Below are 21,939 nucleotides of genomic sequence, written 5' to 3'. Positions count from 1 at the left end.
AGAGCCCTCCAGGTGTGTCTTCAGGAACAAAAATAACCACATTTGTGTAGATTAGCTCTTGGAATGAGGCAGTGGCCAGGAACACCCAATATCCCACTACTGGAACCCAGCCTCTCCCTACAGATGGCCTGGTTCAGATTCCAGACTCTTCTGAACTGTGTCACCCATGGTTTTGTGGTCTGTACTCTGATAGTTGGCCTTTGGCTCTTGGGGCCCCCCCCAGGCCTGTTGAGCTCAGTCTGGACCCCAAAAACTGCATAGCATCCAGAGTAGACAGAGCCTACTCCCCCAAAATCTTCCTGAGGTGGCAATTTTCAACTGAGGACCATCAGTCCTAATTGGGACTGGCTGCCTGATGGTGTCCTGGGCCTGGGCTCACCAGTAATCAACTTTCTTGTGAAGGATACTCTAGGCAGTCAGCTGGGCTGATCCTGCGAAGGCAGAACCATTTCCTCCATCTCTGCCTTCAGGGGGATTATGCACATTTGTGCAGAGTAGAGCTTGCAATTAGGCACACACTGGGTCCTGCAAAGAGCTGAATCCTGTGACCTGGGCTCTTCAGACCCTTGTCTTTCTGGATCCCTGACAGCACCAATCTGCACAGCAGCACATGTCCAGCACACATACCTTCAGCAGACCATAGGTGTCAGGGCCCTCTAGGCCTGGGGAGTTAGTGCCTGTCTCCAAATGTTGGTTGAGACTAGAGGATAGTGGAAGCCCAGCCCCCATAAATCATTCTGAAGCAGCAGTTGCAAACTGGTGAGTCAGTCCTCATTTGAAGCTGTTGCCTGTTTAGGATCCAGGGCTTTGGGTCTCTCTTACTGGAGGAGTCACTGGCCAGTCATCCTGCCTCTTGTGGACTAGGAAGTCCACTATCCTCCAAATTTGCCTGCAGGGGAAATGGGTACACTCTTTATTGTGTTAAGACTTGGTGCTTGCAAGTAGGCATACCAGCTAGCCACCCAGCCCTGATCAGGCTAGTCACAGCTGAGTTGGGAGATCCTGAACTTCCAGGTTAGAAAAGCGTTTCATGAGTTCTCCCAGGCCAATATTTGTGCCTTACTCACATAGGAAACATGAGTACTTCCTCAATAAAATAAATGTGATCTCTCAGTTCTGGCAATGTCCATGGGTACCTTCACCTTCTCCTAGGCCACGGGAGAGGGCTGGAGACCTCAGTTCTAATCCTGGGCTTGCCATTAACCAGCCGTATGACTCTATCTGGACCCCAGTCTCTGCAAGCTCCTGTCCCTCATCTGTAAGAGGTGGTACTAGACTTAGGACATATCCAAGCCCCTCCCTCTCCTCACTAAGTAAATGGGACATGCCTGAACAGGGGACTTTCCTGCATGATGTTCCCTCCTTCCTACAACAAGCTGTTTCTACATGTGCATGTTTCATATTAAGATTTCTGTTTCTGGGAAGGTACAGAAGTCATCATTTCGCTCCAAAGTGAACTTGGGAGTGCACCGGTCCCTGAGCAGAGAGAGTGGTGGGATCTAGCTGCCTCATGTGCAACAGCTCTGAGCAGGGACATCAGCAGCCCTGCTGGTGGGGAACATTTGCCTGTAGCCTGGTGGCACCAGTGGCTCCTCAGGACAGCAGCACCTCCCCTCAGCTCATCCTCCTGACAGGCTCTCCCTGCGCCCTTGGCTCTGCCACAGCCCAGTGCTCACTGCAGCTTAGGGAGCCCCTAGCAGGCCAGATAATGGACTCTCACCTTGTAGTTTTTTCTCCCAGTGAAGTCAGTAAGGGCTCTGCTGTGCACCCTAGGCTTGTGACCAAGCTATCAAGAGTCACATGAAAAGATGAGTCAGCAGAGCTGCTTGAAGCAGCAGGAAGAATGGGCTTTCTCCCATTTGCAGCTCCCAATCTGCTGCAAAGATGAGAGTCCATTCCTCCACACTTGCTAGAGGTCCCAGAGGCACCATAGACATTGCCCTGTGAGAAGTGTTAAAAAATCAGAAAGCCTTTCCTGTGGTTAAGAGACATCATCAGCCAAGGATAGTTTGGCCTGGCACTGAGCAAAACATGCATGGTTTGTAGAGAAGCGCATGATACTGCTTCCACATGGGCAGTGGCCGGGAAATAACGCCAGCCTTTTCTTGCCTCAACATCTATCCTCAGCTGGTGAATCCAGGTTGAAAAAGGACACTACTTCCTACAGATAGGGCACCTGGTCCCATTCCTCAGCAGTTCTAAAGCACAGGATGATGGACAGCGGTGCTCTGAGGGACAGTGGGGTCTCAGCCAACCCTACTACAGGATCCCTACCTACCTGGGCCAGCTCAGCTGGGCCTCCATCGTGCTGGGTGTCAGTCTACATTGCAGCATCTGAGTGCTCTGAAGTCACATGGCTTCCCAGATACCACCTCATGCTTAGCCTACCACTTCCCATTTTGATTCCTTTATGATCTCCAAAGTGTGGGGACCTCACTCTAAATATGCTATTGCATTTTATCATCCTCACCTTCTCTGGGGAACTGGAACCAGTGTCCAGACCCATAACATTGAAAGTCTTGTGAAACCAAACCAGTGATCTCTTTCAAGTGGCACCTGAGAGGCTTAGCCTGTGTCTCATGGCTCTAGAAAATGTATGTGTACAAATGCATGGCATGTATTCATTGTGTTGCTATAGCTATGTATTGAAGCCAGCATAATTGGTGGACATGGTAAGTGAGAGGAAGTGAAGCATCTTGGCAGTGCCTATTGAAGCAAATGTGAATAAAAAGAGGCTCTTAGGGGGACAAGATGGCAGGGAAGTAGGAGGAGGCGCCTTTTAAACCTGTACCCTAAAGTGAGCTGATTACCAACCAAAGAACTCCGATCACCCATGAAATCAGCCTGAGATCAGAATTATACACGTCTGGATGTCTACAGGGGCAGAAGATGCCAGTGGACAGGTAAAGCAGAGTGGGAATTGATGAGGGAGCAGGAGGCTGGCTGAGGACAGAGCAGGGGCTGGCTCCTTGCACCCCCTCTCCACCCACTCCCCTTGGTAATATGTGTGTGACATTCTTCAGGCACCCCTGACTGCCCTAAAAGAAGAACAAATGGTTATCTTGCAGAGATCACAGTCCTGTAAGCAGGAGTCTCCCTTGGATGGCAAATGTCCTTGAGATTTACAACAAAGAAGTTACCTTATCAATAGCTCAATTTCCAAAGGCACATAACTCAATTCCTCAAGCTCTAATGTCACCCTCCCCTCCATAAAAACTGAAGGAGACTGAGGTAGAAGGAAAAGTAAATAAAGTTAAATTTCTTGTAAACCTAAATCTCACTAACAAGGACGTTTGATAGCAGGAATGTAACATTCCACCAGCAGACTCCCAATTGTCTTTATGTTAGTGCCTCATTAGAGGGAAAGTGGCCTTGGCTTGATAGTAACCAGGCCTTCAATATCCTGGCAGTCTTCTTTACCCCAATAGCCCTTCTGAACACCCCTTTGTCCTCACCTACCCAACTCCTGTGTATATAACCAGCCACTCCTCACAGGCCCTGGGCAGTAGCATCTCCGTCTGCCCACGGGTCTTGTCCCCGTGCTCTAATAAACCACCGTTTTGCACCAAAGATGTCTAAAGAATTCTTTCTTAGCCGTGGGCTCTGAACCTCACCCCATTGAACCTGACCTAGGTTTTGGGACTTCATCAGGAATGGCAAAATGATATCAGAAGATAAACAAAAGGGGGAGGGAGCCACCAGAGGCGACCGGTTGGAAAGTAATACCCCTAATACAAGCGAGAGTGCCCTGTGTCTGGGGACCAGCATTAACTTGGAGACTGGTTGAAAGCACTTCAAAAGAGCAAAAGATTGTGGGAATCCGGCGGCTAGGGACAGGGGCTTAAGTCCTTGGTCCCAGGACAGCCTCCCCTGCCTCTGAGCCAGAGAGTGCGGTGGAGAAACCAGGTCTTGGTCCCTAAGCTGCCAGAGCGCCCCTGAATGCCTGGGGTCCAGCTCCTGGGAGGGGCTGGGTGCCTCACCAGAGGACAGAATGCGCAAGCCCTGCTATACAGCCTGAATTGCGCATGCCCCTCATTCTCCCCTGAAAGAGGTACACAAAGGCCCTGCCATTGCTCTTTGACCCGAGCCATTGTTTCAGAGCCTAAGGCGAGCACCCCAAAATCTCCCCTGAAAGAGGTGCATGAAGGCCCAGCCTGGTTTTTTTGGACCTGCGCCCCATTCTCAGAGACTGAAAAGCATGCGTGACCCACAACCTCCCCTGAAATCGAAGCGCGCAAGCTGGGCGCTCTTAGACCCAGAAAGACCAGGCACTCCCAGCCCGGGCCAGCAGGAAAATCTCAGTGTGCAGTTGCTGCTTGTAACCTCTCTGGCGGTCTGGAGCTGCCCAGACAGCTTCCATGGTTTTGGGTACAAGCAAAAGATCCTGCGTCCCCAGGGACCGCGACTTGGAACCTAATCTGCCAGTGGCCAAAGGGGAACTTGTTTGGGCTCTGCAGCCAGACTGAGGCTTCTCTCTGAGAGGGAGGCCAGGATACAGTTTGTTTTCCTCTAAAACTACAAAAACCATCAAAAGCGGTCAAGGTGAGAGGAAAAAAAATAGTGAATAAACATAAAAACCGCCAGAGAACAAAACCCTGAAAAAAAACAGTTTCTTCAGAGCCCACCCTCTTGAGGGGGGCAGGGGAACTTAACTCAGGGAACGTCATTGAAAACCCACATGGCAGGCCCCTCCCCCAGAAAACCAACCAAGAAAGGAGAAAAAAAATAAAAGACTACAAGAGAACAACCACTACTACTTCATAGGACAACTTTTATTTTTAATGCCTTCCCACTATTCTGGTTCTTTTTTTTTTATATATAGATAATTTTTTAACCTATTTACCATCACAGTGAGATGTCCAGTACATCAAATTTCATAATAACCTTCTAACCTGAACTTTTTGATACATACACCTGTGTTTTTCTTTTGGATTTCTATTTTTTGAATTTTTTAAAACAAATTTTAGTTTAGTTTAGTCTAGTTTATTCCTTTTTATTTTTATTTTCTAATATTCATATAGAGTTAAAATTCAAAATAATCCCCTTTCCCCAATCAATACTACCCCTATAGGTAAACCAATTTTTAATCCGCCTTTTTCTTAGGAAAGTTGAGTCATTTAACAAAGATATCAAGATACATCCAGGAGGAATCAAAACAACCGTCCTCGCCCACAATGCGAACTTATAACCACTCTCCCGTATTTTTCTTCCACCATTGTTTCTCTGTTTTTGTGTTTGTCCTGATAGTATATAAACCTTATGCTTGGGGTTCTTTTTGACGAGGTTCTTCCTTTATTTGCATATATATATATTTTTTCCTCTTGTCATATACTTTATTCAGTCTTTGTGTTTGTCTGTTTTTGTTTGTTTACATCATAAATCTTACCTTGGGGTCCATTTGGGCTGAACTTTCTCTTTCATCTTTCCTTTCTTTCCTGTCTCTCTCTCTTTTTTTCTTTTTTTCTTTTTCTTTTCTTTTGTCTCTCGTATGGGTGGGGAATCCTGATTATTCAGAAGTATTCCAGGGTGCACCTTGACTGCACCACGGTTGATACATCCAGCTACATCGGTTCAGTCATCTCTCACCAAAATGACTAGGAGGAGAAATGCCCAACAGAAGAAAAATACAGAGGATGGACCTTCAGCAACAGAGCTAACAGCTATCAACATAGACAATATGTCAGAAAGAGAATTCAGGCTAACAATTATCCAGGCAATAGCTAGGTTGGAGAAAGCCATGAAGGACCAAACAGAATTGATTAGGGCCGACAGGAAGTTCACAATGTTAGGGCTGAGCTGAAAGCTACCAGGGAAGAGGTTCACAATGCTCTCAATGAGTTCCAATCTAATCTAAATTCTCTCAAAGCTAGGGTAACTGAGACAGAAGATAGAATTAGTGATCTGGAGGACAAACAGATAGAGAGAAAGGATCAGGAGGAAGCCTGGAACAAACAGCTTAGAAACCATGAAAGCAGAATCAGGGAAATAAATGATGCCATGAAACGTTCCAGTGTCAGAATTATTGGGATCCCTGAAGGGGAGGGGAAAGAAAGAAGTCTAGAAGATATAGTGGAACAAGTTCTTCATGAAAATTTTCCCAATCGCGCGAATGGTACCAGCGTTCATGTACTAGAGGCTGAACGGTGTCCACCCAAGATTATACATTCCAAAATAAATCACGGCAACTGATTTTCAAATTAAAGAAACATAATTATACGTATAATTTCTTGAAAGGGGCTGGGACAAAGAGGCTCCTTCCTTAGAGAGGACAGCCCATCAGAATAATGTCAGACCTATCCACAGAGACCTGGCAAGCCAGAAAGGGCTGGCAAGATATATTCATGGCACTAAATGAGAAGAACATGCAGCAAAGAATACTTTTTCCAGCAAGACTGACATTCAAAATGGATGGAGAGATAAAGAGTTTCCAAGATTGACAAGGCTTAAAAGACTATGCAACCACCAAGACAACACTGCAGGAAATATTGGGGGGGAGGGTCCTATAAAAGAGGAAAAATCCTAAGAATAGCATTGAACAGAAATATAGAGACAATCTACAGAAAGAAAGACTTCAAAGGTAACTCGATGTCAATAAAAACGTATCTATCAATAATCACTCTCAATGTGAATGGCCTAAACGCACCCATAAAACGGCACAGGGCTGCAGATTGGATAAAACAACAGGACCCATCTATATGTTGTCTACAAGAGACCCATTTTGAACCTAAAGTTACACCCAGACTGAAAGTGAAGGATTGGAGAAGCATCTTTCATACCAATGGGCCTCAAAAAAAGGCTGTAGCGAGGGGAGGAGTCAAGATGGCAGAGAAGTAGCAAGCTGAGACTGCTTCAGCTAGCCGGAGATCAGCTAGATAGCTTATCTAAAGATTGCAAACACCTGAAAATCCATCGGCAGATCGAAGAGAAGAAGAACAGCAATTCTGGAAACAGAAAATCAACCACTTTCTGAAAGGTAGGACCGGCGGAGAAGTGAATCCAAAGCGAGGGGAAGAGAGACCCCGGGGGGAGGGGCCGGCTACCGGCAAGCGGCGGAGCAACCTCGCACAAAATCAGGATTTTTAAAAGTCTGTTCCGCTGAGGGACATCGCTCCAGAGGCTAAACCGGGGCGAAGCCCACGCAGGGTCAGCGTGGCCTCAGGTCCCGCAGGGTCACAGAAGGATCGGGGATGTCTGAGTGTCGCAGAGCTTGCGGGTATTGGAATGGGAAAGCCAGCTGCAGAGACAGAGCCGACAGTAAGCTCACAGCTCGGTGTTACCTTGAACCGGTCACAGGCTCGGTGAGCTCGGAGCGCGGCCGGAGGTTAGGCAGACGGGGGTAACTGGGCGCTGTTCTCTGAGGGCGCACTGAGGAGTGGGGCCCTGGGCTCTCGGCTCCTCCGGCCTGAGACCAGGAAGCCGCCATTTGTATTCCCGTCCTCTGGAACTCTACGGAAAGCGCTCAGGGAACGAAAGCTCCTGAAAGCAAACACGAGCTGATTACTCACCCCGGCCCCAGGTAAGGGCGGTGTAATTCCGCCTGGGGCAAAGACACTTGAGAATCACTACAACAGGCCCCTCCCCCAGAAGATCAACAAGAAATCCAGCCGAGACCAAGTTCACATACCAAGGATTGCGGTTTCAATACCAAGGAGAGCAGCAGAATTCTAGAGGAGGAGAAAGCCAAGCACGGAAATCATGGCTTTTTTCCTGTGATTTTTTTTTAGTCTTGCAGTTAATTTAATTTTTTCTTTTTCATTTTTTTTTCTTTTTCTTCTTCTCGCCTTCGGGTAAAAAGTTTTTTTTTTTAAACTGTTACCTTTTTCTTTTTTAACGATTTTTTACTAGTTTATCTAATATCTATATTTTTTCTTTTTTACATTTTTCTTAGGTGTTTTCTTTTTTTAAACATTCTTTTTTGGGGCGCCTGGGTGGCTCAGTGGGTTAAAGCCTCTGCCTTCGGCTCAGGTCATGATCCCAGGAACCTGGGATCGAGCCCCGCATTGGGCTCTCTGCTCGGCAGGGAGCCTGCTTCCTCCTTCTCTCTCTCTGCCTGCCTCTCAGCCTACTTGTAATCTCTGCCTGTCAAATAAATAAATAAAATCTTTAAAAAAAAATTCTTTTCTTTTCTTTCTTTTTCTTTTTTCTTTTTTTTTTCTTTCTACCTTTTTGAACCTCTTTTTATCCCCTTTCTCCCCACTCACGATTTAGATCTCTTCTAATTTGGTTAAAGCATATTTTCCTGGGGTTGTTGCCACCCTTTTAGTATTTTACTTGCCCCTTCATTTACTCTTATCTGGACAAAATGACAAGACCTAAAAATTCAACACAAAAAAAAAGAACAAGAGGCAGTACCGAAGGCTAGGGACCTAATCAATACAGACATCGGTAATATGTCAGATCTAGAGTTCAGAATGACAATTCTCAAGGTTCTAGCCGGGCTCGAAAAAGGCATGGAAGATATTAGAGAAACCCTCTCGAGAGATATCAAAGCCCTTTCTGGAGAAATAAAAGAACTAATATCTAACCAAGTTGAAATCAAAAAAGCTATTAATGAGGTGCAATCAAAAATGGAGGCTCTCACTGCTAGGATAAATGAGACAGAAGAAAGAATTAGTGATATGGAAGACCAAATGACAGAGAATAAAGAAGCTGAGCACAAGAGGGACAAACAGCTACTGGACCACGAGGGGAGAATTCGAGAGATAAGTGACACCATAAGATGAAACAACATTAGAATAATTGGGATTCCAGAAGAAGAAGAAAGAGAGAGGGGAGCAGAAGGTATACTGGAGAGAATTATTGGGGAGAATTTACCCAATATGGCAAAGGGAATGAGCATCAAAATTCAGGAGGTTCAGAGAATGCCCCTCAAAATCAATAAGAATAGGCCCACACCCCATCACCTAATAGTAAAATTTACAAGTCTCAGTGACAAAGAGAAAATCCTAAAAGCAGCCCGGGAAAAGAAGTCTATAACATACAATGGTAAAAATATTAGATTGGCAGCTGACTTATCCACAGAGACCTGGCAGGCCAGAAAGAGCTGGCATGATATTTTCAGAGCACTAAACGAGAAAAACATGCAGCCAAGAATACTATATCCAGCTAGGCTATCATTGAAAATAGAAGGAGAGATTAAAAGCTTCCAGGACAAACAAAAACTGAAAGAATTTGCAAACACCAAACCAGCTCTACAGGAAATATTGAAAGGGCTCCTCTAAGCAAAGAGAGAGCCTACAAGTGGTAGATCAGTACGGAGCAGAGACAATATACAGTAACAGTCACCTTACAGGCAATACAATGGCCCTAAATTCATATCTCTCAATAGTTACCCTGAATGTGAATGGGCTAAATGCCCCTATCAAAAGACACAGGTATCAGAATGGATAAAAAAACAAAACCCATCTATATGTTGCCTACAAGAAACTCATTTTAAACCCGAAGACACCTCCAGATTTAAAGTGAGGGGGTGGAAAAGAATTTACCATGCTAATGGACATCAGAAGAAAGCAGGAGTAGCAATCCTTATATCAGATCAATTAGATTTTAAGCCAAAGACTATAATAAGAGATGAGGAAGGACACTATATCATACTCAAAGGGTCTGTCCAACAAGAAGATTTAACAATTTTAAATATCTATGCCCCCAACTAGTGGGAGAAGCCAACTATATAAACGAATTAAAACAAAATCAAAGAAACACATCAACAATAATACAATAATACTAGGGGACTTTAACACTCCCCTCACTGAAATGGACAGGTCTTCCAAGCAAAAGATCAGCAAGGAAATAAAGGCCTTAAACGACACACTGGACCAGATGGATATCACAGATATATTCAGAACATTTCATCCCAAAGCAACAGAATACACATTCTTCTCTAGTGCACATGGAACATTCTCCAGAATAGATCACATCCTCGGTCCTAAATCAGGACTCAACCGGTATCAAAAGATTGGGATCATTCCCTGCATATTTTCAGACCACAATGCTCTAAAGCTATAACTCAACCACAAAAGGAAGTTTGGAAAGAACCCAAATACATGGAGACTAAATAGTATCCTTCTAAAGAATGAATGGGTCAACCGGGAAATTAAAGAAGAATTGAAAAAAAATCATGGAAACAAATAATAATGAAAATACAACGGTTCAAAATCTGTGGGACACAACAAAGTCAGTCCTGAGAGGAAAATATATAGCGGTACAAGCCTTTCTCAAGAAATAAGAAAGGTCTCAGGTACACAACCTAACCCTACACCTAAAGGAGCTGGAGAAAGAACAAGAAAGAAACCCTAAGCCCAGCAGGAGAAGAGAAATCATAAAGATCAGAGCAGAAATCAATGAAATAGAAACGAAAAAAACAATAGAACAAATCAACGAAACTAGGAGCTGGTTCTTTGAAAGAATTAATAAAATTGATAAACCCCTGGCCCGACTTATCAAAAAGAAAAGAGAAAGGACCCAAATAAATAAAATCATGAAGGAAAGAGGAGAGCTCACAACTAACACCAAAGAAATACAAACTATTATAAGAACATACTATGAGCAACTCTACGCCAATAAATTTGACAATCTGGAAGAAATGGATGCATTCCTAGAGACATATAAACTACCACAACTGAACCAGGAAGAAATAGAAAGCCTGAACAGACCCATAACCAGTAAGGAGATTGAAACAGTCATTAAAAATCTCCAAACAAACAAAAGCCCAGGGCCAGACGGCTTCCCGGGGGAATTCTACCAAACATTTCAAGAAGAACTAATTCCTATTCTCCTGAAACTGTTCCAAAAAATAGAAATGGAAGGAAAACTTCCAAACTCGTTTTATGAGGCCAGCATCACCTTGATCCCAAAACCAGACAAGGATCCCACCAAAAAAGAGAGCTATAGACCGATATCCTTGATGAACACAGATGCGAAAATGCTCACCAAAATACTAGCCAATAGGATTCAACAGTACATTAAAAAGATTATTCACCACGACCAAGTGGGATTTATTCCAGGGCTGCAAGGTTGGTTCAACATCCGCAAATCAGTCAATGTGATACAGCACATCAATAAAAGAAAGACAAGAACCATATGATACTCTTCATAGATGCTGAAAAAGCATTTGACAAAGTACAGCATCCCTTCCTGATCAAAACTCTTCAAAGTGTAGGGATAGAGGGCACATACCTCAATATCATCAAAGCCATCTATGAAAAACCCACCGCAAATATCATTCTCAATGGAGAAAAACTGAAAGCTTTTCCGCTAAGGTCAGGAACACGGCAGGGATGTCCATTATCACCACTGCTATTCAACATAGTACTAGAGGTCCTAGCCTCAGCAATCAGACAACAAAAGGAAATTAAAGGCATCCAAATCGGCAAAGAAGAAGTCAAATTATCACTCTTCGCAGATGATATGATACTATATGTGGAAACCCCAAAAGACTCCACTCCAAAACTGCTAGAACTTATACAAGAATTCAGTAAAGTTCTTTCCATAGTTTGGCCCTTGTGGACATTGCTGCTATAAGCATTCGAGTACACGTGCCCCTTTGAATCACTACGTTTGTATCTTTAGGGTAAATGCCCAATAGTGCAATTGCTGGGTCATAGGGCAGTTATATTTTCAACATTTTGAGGAACCTCCATGCTGTTTTCCAGAGAGGTTGCACCAGCTTGCATTCCCACCAACAGTGTAGGAGGGTTCCCCTTTCTCCGCATCCTCGCCAGCATCTGTCATTTCCTGACTTGTTGATTTTAGCCATTCTGACTGGTGTGAGGTGATATCGCATTGTGGTTTTGATTTGTATTTCCCTGATGCCGAGTGATATGGAGCACTTTTTCATGTGTCTGTTGGCCATCTGGATGTCTTCTTTGCAGAAATGTCTGCTCATGTCCTCTGCCCATTTCTTGATTGGATTATTTGTTCTTTGGGTGTTGAGTTTGCTAAGTTCTTTATAGATTCTGGACACTAGTCCTTTATCTGATATGTCGTTTGCAAATATCTTCTCCCATTCTGTCAGTTAAAGAACCTAGATGTCCATCAACAGATGAATGGATCAAGAAAATATGGTATATATACACAATGGAATACTATGCAGCCATCAAAAGAAATGAAATCTTGCCATTTGCAACAACATGGATGGAACTAGAGCGTATCATGCTTAGCGAAATAAGTCAAGCAGAGAAAGACAACTATCATATGATCTCCCTGATATGAGGAAGTGGTGATGCAACATGGGGGCTTAAGTGGGTACGAGAAGAATAAATGAAAGAAGATGGGATTGGGAGGGAGACAAACCATAAGTGACTCTTAATCTCACAAAACAAACTGAGGGTTGTTGGGGGGTGGGGGTTTGGGAGAAGGGGGTGGTATTATGAACATTGGGGAGGGTATGTGTTTTGGTGAGTGCTGTGAAGTGTGTAAACCTGGTGATTCACAGACCTGTACCCCTGGGGATAAAAATATATGTTTATAAAAAATAAAAAAATTATAATGATAAAAATAAAAAAAAAAAGAAAGAAAACTGGACAATCCATAAAAAAAAAAAAAAGCTGTAGCGATTCTCATATCAGATAAATTAGATTTTAAACTAAGGACCATAGTCAGAGATACAGAAGGACACTACACCATTATAAAAGGGACTATCCCCCAAGATGATCTAACAATTGTAAATATCTATGCCCCCAACATGGTAGCAGCCAATTACATAAGAAAACTGGTAATCAAGATAAAGAATCATACTGATATGAATACATTAATAGTAGGAGATTTTAACACACCTCTCTCAGAAACAGAAAGATCATCGAAGCAGAAAATTAATAAAGAAACAAGAGCATTGAATGACTCCTTGGACCAGATGGACCTCATAGATATATACAGAACATTCCACCCTAAAACAACAGAATACTCATTCTTCTCAAGTGCACATGGAAACTTCTCCAGAATAGACCACATACTGGGTCACAAATCAGAACTCAACTGATACCAAAAGACTGAGATTATTCCCTGCATATTCTCAGATCACACTGCCTTGACACTGGAGCTCAATCACAAGGAAAAGTCCTGAAAGAACTCAAACACCTCGAGCTAAAGACCACCTTGCTTAAGAATGCTTGGATCAACCAGGAGATCAAAGAACTGAAACAATTCATGGAAACCAATGAGAATGAAGACACTTCAGTCCAAAACCTATGGGATACAGCAAAAGCAGTCCTAAGGGGGAAACACATATACATCCAAGCCTCATCAAAAAATTGAAAAATCCAGAACAGAGCAGCTGTCTCTACACCTTAAAGAACTGGAGAAACAACATCAAATCAAACCAACTCCACACATAAGAAGGGAATTCATTAAGATTAGAGCTGAGATCAATGAGGTAGAAACCAGGGATACAGTAGAATGTATCAATGAAACTAGAAGCTGGTTTTTTGAAAGAATCAATAAGATCGATAAACCATTGACCACACTAATCCAAAAGAAAAGAGAGAAAGCCCAAATTCATAAAATTATGAATGAAAGGGAAGAGAAGTAGAAACAATCATCAGAAGTTATTATCAACAGTTATATGCCAATAAGCTAAGCAACCTAGATGAAATGGATGCATTCCTGGAAAACTATAAACTCCCAAAATTGAACCAGGAAGAAATTGACAACCTGAATAGACCGATATCTAGTAACAAGATTGAAGCAGTCATCAAAAGCCTCCCAAAAAATAAGAGCCCAGGAAATGGCGGATTCCCTGGGGAATTCTACCAAACTTTCAAAGAAGAAATAACACCTATTCTCCTGAAGCTGTTTCAAAAAACTGAAGCAGAAGGAAAACTTCCAGACTCTTTCTATGAAGCCAGCATTACTCTGATCCCCAAACCAGGCAAAGACTCTACCAAAAAGGAGAATTTCAGACCAATATCACTGATGAATAGGGATGCTAAGATTCTCAACAAGATCCAAGCAAACAGGATCCAACAGCACATTAAGAAGATTATCCACCATGACCAGGTGGGATTCATCCCTGGGCTACAAGGATGGTTCAATATTCGCAAATCAATCAATGTGATAGAACAAATTAATATGAGAAGAGAGAAGAATCACATTGTCCTCTCAATTGATGCAGAAAAAGCATTTGACAAAATCCAGCATCCGTGCCTGATTAAAACGCCTCAAAGTATAAGGATAGAGTGAACATTCCTGAACTTCATAAAATCTATGAAAAATCCACAGAAAATTTCATATTCAATGAAAAAAAGCTTGCAGCATTCCCACTGAGATCAGGAACAAGACAAGGATGCCCACTCTCACCACTCTTGTTCAACATAGTACTAGATGTCCTAGCGACGACCCTCAGACAACAAAGAGAAATAGAAGGTATCCAAATTGGCAATGGAAGAAGTCAAACTCTCTCTCTTCGCAGATGAAATGATTCTTTATATGGAAAATCCAAAAGACTCCACCCCCAAGCTACTAGAACTCATACAGCAATTCAGAACATGGCAGGATACAGTCAATGTACAGAAATCAGTGGCTTTCTTATACACTAACAATGAAAATACAGAAAGAGAAATTAAGAATCTATTCCATTTACTATAGCACCAAGAACCATAAGATACCTGGGAATAAACGTAACCAAAGAAGTAAAGGATCTGTATGTAAGGAACTACAGAACACTCATGAAAAAATTGAAAAAGGCACAAAAAGATGGAAGACTCTTCCATGCTCATGGGTCGGAAGAATAAACATTGTTCAAATGTCTATACTGCCTAGAGCAATCTATACTTTTAATGCCATTCCGATCAAAATTCCACTGGTATTTTTCAAAGAGCTGGAGCAAATAATCCAAAAATTTGTATGGAATTAGAAGAGACCATGAATCACTAAGGAAATATTGAAAAACTAAAAAAAAAAAAAAAAAAAAAAAAAAAAAAAACAGGGGGCACAACACTACCTGATTTCAGGCTTTACTACAAAGCTGTGTTTACCAAGACAGCATGGTACTGGCATAAAAAACAGACACATAGACCAGTGGAACAGAGCAGAGAGCCCAGATATGGACCCTCAACTCTATGGGCAAATAATCTTCGACAAAACGGGAAAAAATATATAGTGGAAAAAGACAGTCTCTTCAATAATTTGTCTGGGAAAACTGGGCACCTATATGTAGAAGAATGAAACTCGACCATTCTCTTACACCGTACACAAAGAAAAACTCAAAATGGATAAAAGACCTCAACGTGAGACAGGAATCCATCAGAATCCTAGAGGAGAACATAGCCAGTAATCTCTTCGATACCAGCCACAGCAACTTCTTTCAAGATATGTCTCCAAAGGCAAAGGAAACAAAAGCGAAGATGAACTTTTGGGACTTCATCAACATCAAAAGCTTCTGCACAGCAAAGGAAACAGTCAAGAAAACAAAGAGGCAACCCACGGAATGGGAGAAGATATTTGCAAATGACAGTACAGACAAAAGGTTGATATCCAGGATCTATAAAGAACCCCTCAAACTCAACACACACAAAACAGACAATCATATCAAAAAATGGGCAGATCTAAACAGACACTTCTCCAGTGAAGACATACAAAAGGCTATCAGACACATGTTCATCATCACTAGCCATCAGGGAGATTCAAATTAAAACCACATTGAGATACCACCTTACACCAGTTAGAATGGTCAAAATTAGCAAAACGGGAAACAACATGTGTTGGAGGGGATGTGGAGAGAGGGGAACCCTCTTCCACTGTTGGTGGGGATAAAAGTTGGTGCAGCCTCTTTGGAGAACAGTGTGGAGATTCCTCAATAAATTAAAAATAGAAGTTCCCTATGACCCTGCCATTGCACTACTGGGTACTTATCCCAAACATACAGATGTAGTGAAAAGAAGGGCCATCTGTACCCCAATGTTTATAGCAGCAATGGCCATGGCCGCCGAACTGTGGAAAGAACCATGATGCCCTTCAACCGATGAATTGATAAGGAATATGTGGTCCATATACACTATGGAGAATTATGCCTCCATCAGAAAGGATGAATACCCAACTTTTGTAGCAACATGGATGGGACTGGAAGAGATTATGCTGAGTGAAATGAGTCAGGCAGAGAGAGTCAATTATCATATGGTTTCCCTTATTTGTGGAGCATAACAAATAGCATGGAGGACATGGGGAGATGGAGAGGAGAAGGGAGTTGGGGGACATTGGAAGAGGATGTGAACCATGAAAGATTACGAACTCTGAAAAACAATCTGAGGGTTTTTGAAGGAATGGGGGGTGGTTGGGAGGTCAGGGTACCAGGTAGTGGGTATTATAGAGGGCACATATTGCATGGAGCACTGGGTGTGGTGCAAAAATAATGAATACTGTTATGCTGAAAATAAATAAAAAATAAATTAAAAAAAAAAAGAGGCTCTTAGATGTCGGTACCTTAGCACCAGCAGTGAGGATCATAGAAGCTGCTTCCTGGCCCCACTCCCAAGCAATTTAGTTGATGTGGGGCCCTGGACTCTGCAGTTTTTAAAAATATATATTTTTTATTTATTTTCAGCATAACAGTATTCATTATTTTTGCACCACATCCAGTGCTCCATGCAATCAGTGCCCTCTATAATACCCACCACCTGGTACTGCAATGTCCTACCCCCAACACCTTCAAAACCCTCAGATTGTTTTTTGGAGCCCATAGTCTCTCATGGTTTACCTCCCCTTCCAATTTCCCCCAACTCCCTTCTCCTCTCCATCTCCCCATGTCCTCCATGCTATTTGTTATGTTCCACAAATAAGTGAAACCATTTGATAATTGACTCTCTGCTTGACTTATTTCACTCAGCATAATCTCTTCCAGTCCCGCCCATGTTGCTATAAAAGTTGGGTATTCGTCCTTTCTGATGGAGGCATAATACTCCATAGTGTATATGCATCACATCTTCCTTATCCATTCGTCCGTTGAAGGGCATCTTGGTTCTTTCCACAGTTGGCGACCTTGGCCATTGCTGCTATAAACATTGGGGTACAGATGGCCCTTCTTTTCACTATATCTGTATGTTTGGGATAAATACCCAATAGTGCAATGGCAGGGTCATAGGGAAGTTCTATTTTTAATTTATTGAGGAATCTCCACACTGTTCTCCAAAGAGGCTGCACCAATTGCATTCCCACCAACAGTGGAAGAGGGTTCCCCTCTCTCCACATCCCCTCCAACACATGTTGTTTCCCGTTTCGCTAATTTTGACCATTCTAACTGGTGTAAGGTGGTATCTCAATGTGGTTTTAATTTGAATCTCCCTGATGGCTAGTGATGATGAACATGTGTCTGATAGCCTTTTGTATGTCTTCACTGGAGAAGTGTCTGTTTAGATCTTCTGCCCATTTTTTGATATGATTGTCTGTTTTGTGTGTGTTGAGTTTGAGGGGTTCTTTATAGATCCTGGATATCAACCTTTTGTCTGTACTGTCATTTGCAAATATCTTCTCCCATTCCGTGGGTTGCCTCTTTGTTTTCTTGACTGTTTCCTTTGCTGTGCAGAAGCTTTTGATGTTGATGAAGTCCCAAAAGTTCATCTTCGCTTTTGTTTCCTTTGCCTTTGGAGACATATCTTGAAAGAAGTTGCTGTGGCTGGTATCGAAGAGATTACTGGCTATGTTCTCCTCTAGGATTCTGATGGATTCCTGTCTCATGTTGAGGTCTTTTATCCATTTTGAGTTTATCTTTGTGTATAGTGTAAGAGAATGGTCCAGTTTCATTCTTCAGCATATAGCTGCCCAATTTCCCCAGCACCATTTATTGAAGAGACTGTCTGTTTTCCACTGGATATTTTTTTCTTGTTTCATCGAAGATTATTTGCCCATAGAGTTGAGGGTCCATATCTGGGCTTTCTACTCTGTTCCACTGGTCTATGTGTCTGTTTTTATGCCAGTATCATTCTGTCTTGGTGATCACAGCTTTGTAGTAAAACTTGAAATCAGGTAACGTGATGCTGCCAGGTTTATTTTTGTTTTTCAACATTTTCTTAGTGATTCAGGGTCTCTTCTGGTTCCCTACAAATTTTAGGATTATTTGCTCCAGCTCTTTGAAAAATACAAGTGGAATTTTGATCGGAATAGCATTAAGAGTATAGATTGCTCTAGGCAATATAGACATTTTAACAATGTTTATTCTTCTGATCCAAGAGCATGGAATTGTTTTCCATATTTTTGTGTCTTCTTCAATTTCTTTCATGAGTGTTCTGTTGTTCCTTGATTACAGATCCTTTACTTCTTTGATTAGGTTTATTCCCAGGTATCTTATGGTTCTTGGTACTATCATCATCACTAGCCATTAGGGAGATTCAAATTAAAACCACATTGAGATACCACCTTACACCAGTTAGAATGGCCAAAATTAGCAAGACAGGAAACAATATGTGTTGGAGAGGATGTGGAGAAAGGGGAGCCCTCTTACACTGTTGGTGGGAATGCAAGTTGGTTCAGCCTCTTTGGAGAACAGTGTGGAGATTCCTTCAAGAAATTAAAAATAGAACTTCCTTATGACCCTGCCATTGCACTACTGGGTATTTACCGCAAACGTAGAGATATAGTGAAAAGAAGGGCCATCTGTACCCCAATGTTTATAGCAGCAATGGCCTGGCCGCCAAACTGTGGAAAGAACCACGTTGCCCTTCAACAGATGAATGGATAAGGAAGATGTGGTCCATGTACACTATGGAGTATTATGCCTCTATCAGAAAGGATGAATACCCAACTTTTGTAGTAACATGGATGGGACTGGAAGAGATTATGCTGAGTGAAATAAGTCAAGCAGAGAGAGTCAATTATCATATGGTTTCACTTATTTGTGGAGCATAACAAAATGGATTACATGGGGAGACGGAGAGGAGAAGGGAGTTGAGGGAAATTGGAAGGGGAGGTGAATCATGAGAGACTATGGACTCTGAAAAACCTTCTGAGGGTTTTGAAGGGGTGGGGGGTGTGAGGTTGGGGAAACCAGGTGGTGGGTATTGGGGAGGGGACGGATTGCATGGAGCACTGGGTGCGGTGCAAAAACAATGAATACTGTTACACTGAAAAGAAATAAAAAAATAAAATAAAATAAAAAATATGAAAAAAAAACAAAACAATACAAAACAAAAAGATAAAGCTATTTACTACTTTCTAGAAAAACATTAATTGTGAGACCCTTGGGATGTATATCAGTGGACCAAAGTTCACAAGGTAATTGCTACCATATTTTGGGTGGGGCTGCTTATGATTATCACAGGGAAGTAAAACTACAAAGAACAAAGCTATAGTGGTCAAACGTGAAAGGAAGTCCTTGAGGGTGCTGCAGAAGTCTTGTAATATGTACACCTGTAACCTATGAGCCACAGCAAATTCTATGCTTTGTTCTGTTTTCTATCATCAAATGTTTATCCAAAGATAATGAAAATATGGATTTGGTAAGGCATAAACACCCCCATATTTATTGTAACATTATTTATAATAGCAAAGATATGAAAACAATCTACAGGTCCGTTGACATACAGACAAGGAGGAGGCAGTATGCATAAACAGAATAGAATTGTATGCAGCCAGAAGAAAGAATGAGATTGTGCTACTTGCGATAACATGGATGGATCTAGAAGGTTTTATACTATGTGAAAGAAGTCAGACTGGGATAGACAAATACTACATGATTTTACTCATATTTGGAATACAAACAAACCAAATGAATAAGTACACAAACAAAAGGTAGAACCAGACCTGTGAACACAGAGCACAAACCCATGCTTGCCAGATGGGAGATGGAGTGTGGTGTGGGCCAAAGTGGGTGAAGAGAATGGGAGCTAGGCTCACAGTTAGATGATAGGTACACTTGTGGAGAGCATAGAATAATGTTTAACTTGTTGAATCAGTGTGTTGCCATCTGAAAAATAACAACATTGTCTGTCAATTACACTCAGATAAAAATGAGTCATAAAAAATTAAAATAATTTAAGCTTTACCTAATTAGAGGTTTTTAAAAAGTGGGTTTAATACTTTCTACGAAGTGGCACATTACAAATTCATAATTATTTTTACCTTAGCCATTGTTTTAAAGCCTAGTTATTTGTCTGGAAGTGTTTCAAAAGCACTTGAAGCTATTATGTGCTATTATACTATATGCTAACAGCTATTATATGGCTGTTCAAGTAGAAAGTGCAATCCTAACACCTCACTAGATAATTTATTTTGAGCAAGAACTATCATTCATAGCCAGTGAATAGTATTTGTTAACAAATAGTTGGACTGTGAGCCTGATGAGCTGGCAGTGTGTGGGTGAGGGGAGGGAAGTTTGCTGTTTGGTGTCTTTCCTGCAATGTGTCCAGGTGTCTTTCCAGTGTCCTTCAGGAAAATCTTCCCTGTGCTTTGTCATTCCTTCCCCTCCTCTTCCAACATGGGATCCAAGGGCCAGCATTCAAGGGAGATAAGCTTTCTGGCTCAATCATGCTGGGCCATTGTTGAATCCAAGGTCCCCTTCCTTCTAATCTCTCTCACTGAGTTGTATGGAGCTGGGGGCTGGGCTGGGCTTGAGGACTGGGGTGTGTGCAGGGCAGTGTTGGTGCAGCTCCAGACCTCCTTCTTCTAGAAAGTTCCTGGATGAAGGCTTATTAGATGGCAGGGCTCATGTCTTCCTACATCTCTGTTGCACGTGTGAGAATGAAGTGTCATAAGAACAACTTGTGTAGCCCAGTTCCTGGCACTTACTAGGTACTCAATAAATTAGTTTTTTTCCTTCTGCTCTTATATAAAATTCCCCTAATGTCTCTCAGGCCCCAAGGAGACTCCCTGTTGGGCAGGGAAATTTGGTGGCAGTGGGGGATGGACCTAGAGGCTAATATTGGTCCTTGTGCATTCATTATTTTTCAATGAAGATGGGTTTTCCCGATACTCCTGACTCTAAGTGGATATTGGCAGAAATGCACATTTGGGGATGACAGCATGGGATGTGTTCAGGTATATCTAGAAGTCCTGGGTTTGCCCAGAGTTTTAATATTTCTGGCCATATATCTGGGTAGAAATTGCATGCATTGATGCATCAGTCTTTGTTTCAAGGTCAGTCTTTGTTTCAAAACAAATATAGCAGATCATTCAGAACAATCAAAAGTGAACACAGGCTGAGAGAGGTTTTGCTGGGAGCAAGGCCAGGTCATTGGTCCCAAGCAGGAAAATGCTAGGGAGCTGCAGGACAGGGTGTGTGTGGTGGGATCCACAGTGTCGTTTAGGAGAATGTAATCTGACTCTTATACTTCTCAGTGATTACCTGGTCATATTGAGGGATCAGGAGAAGAAAAGCATGCAGAAGCTGGCATGTCATTCATTGTGAGGGGTCTGTGTCTGGGCCCTGTGTCCCTGGGCCTCTGTGCTGGCCTATGACTCACGCAGGCATGGAGGAGGCCCCTATGCTGAGGTGATAGGGGTCTGGTCCTGTGGGCTGAGCAGGCTGGGAATGTTTCCAAAGGGCTGGGTGGGCTTTCTTGTCATCAGGGTTGTGGGGCTCCCACCCATCGGCATACTGAGCTGTAGGAAAGGCTGTGCTCTTGCTGGGGACTGTTGCAAGTCCCGAGCCTTGCTGTCTGCTCTGAGGCCCAGAGCTGTGGGATGGCCCTGCCTCCTTTCTGGAGGTGTTCACCTGCCTCCTGTCCTGTTTCTCCCCAGCTCTGAGGAAATGGAGGATTGCTGCAGGAGCTCTTTGCTCGCCCATCTCCCCTCCATGCTTCTCCTCTTGCAGCTGCCTGCTGGGGGCTCTGCAGGTGAGTGTATCTTCTCCCCCTCCTTGTGTGTCCCTGGGGTGGGTGAGAGCCCCTGGCGCTCTGCTGCTGTCTCCATCAGGACAGATGGCTATTGGTGGAGGCCTTGGCTCTAGACAGATTCTGGAGATGCCCCAACTGTTATTTGAAATTAAACACATAAGGACAATCCCAGAACTGCAAAATA

The 21,939-nt window shown here is 42.8% G+C and overlaps 1 pseudogene; it reads right to left on the bottom strand.

The window, feature by feature from the left end:
- Window positions 1-21,706, bottom strand: part of LOC101691794 — a 44,173-nt pseudogene extending 22,467 nt beyond the window's left edge.
- Window positions 21,707-21,939: the final 233 nt, after the last annotated feature.

The sequence above is a fragment of the Mustela putorius genome, unplaced genomic scaffold (genome assembly GCF_011764305.1).
Source record: "Mustela putorius furo isolate JIRA1106 unplaced genomic scaffold, ASM1176430v1.1 tig00003856_pilon_pilon_pilon, whole genome shotgun sequence".
Classification (NCBI taxonomy): Eukaryota; Metazoa; Chordata; class Mammalia; order Carnivora; family Mustelidae; genus Mustela; species Mustela putorius.
This window is presented reverse-complemented; position numbering and strand designations above follow the sequence as displayed.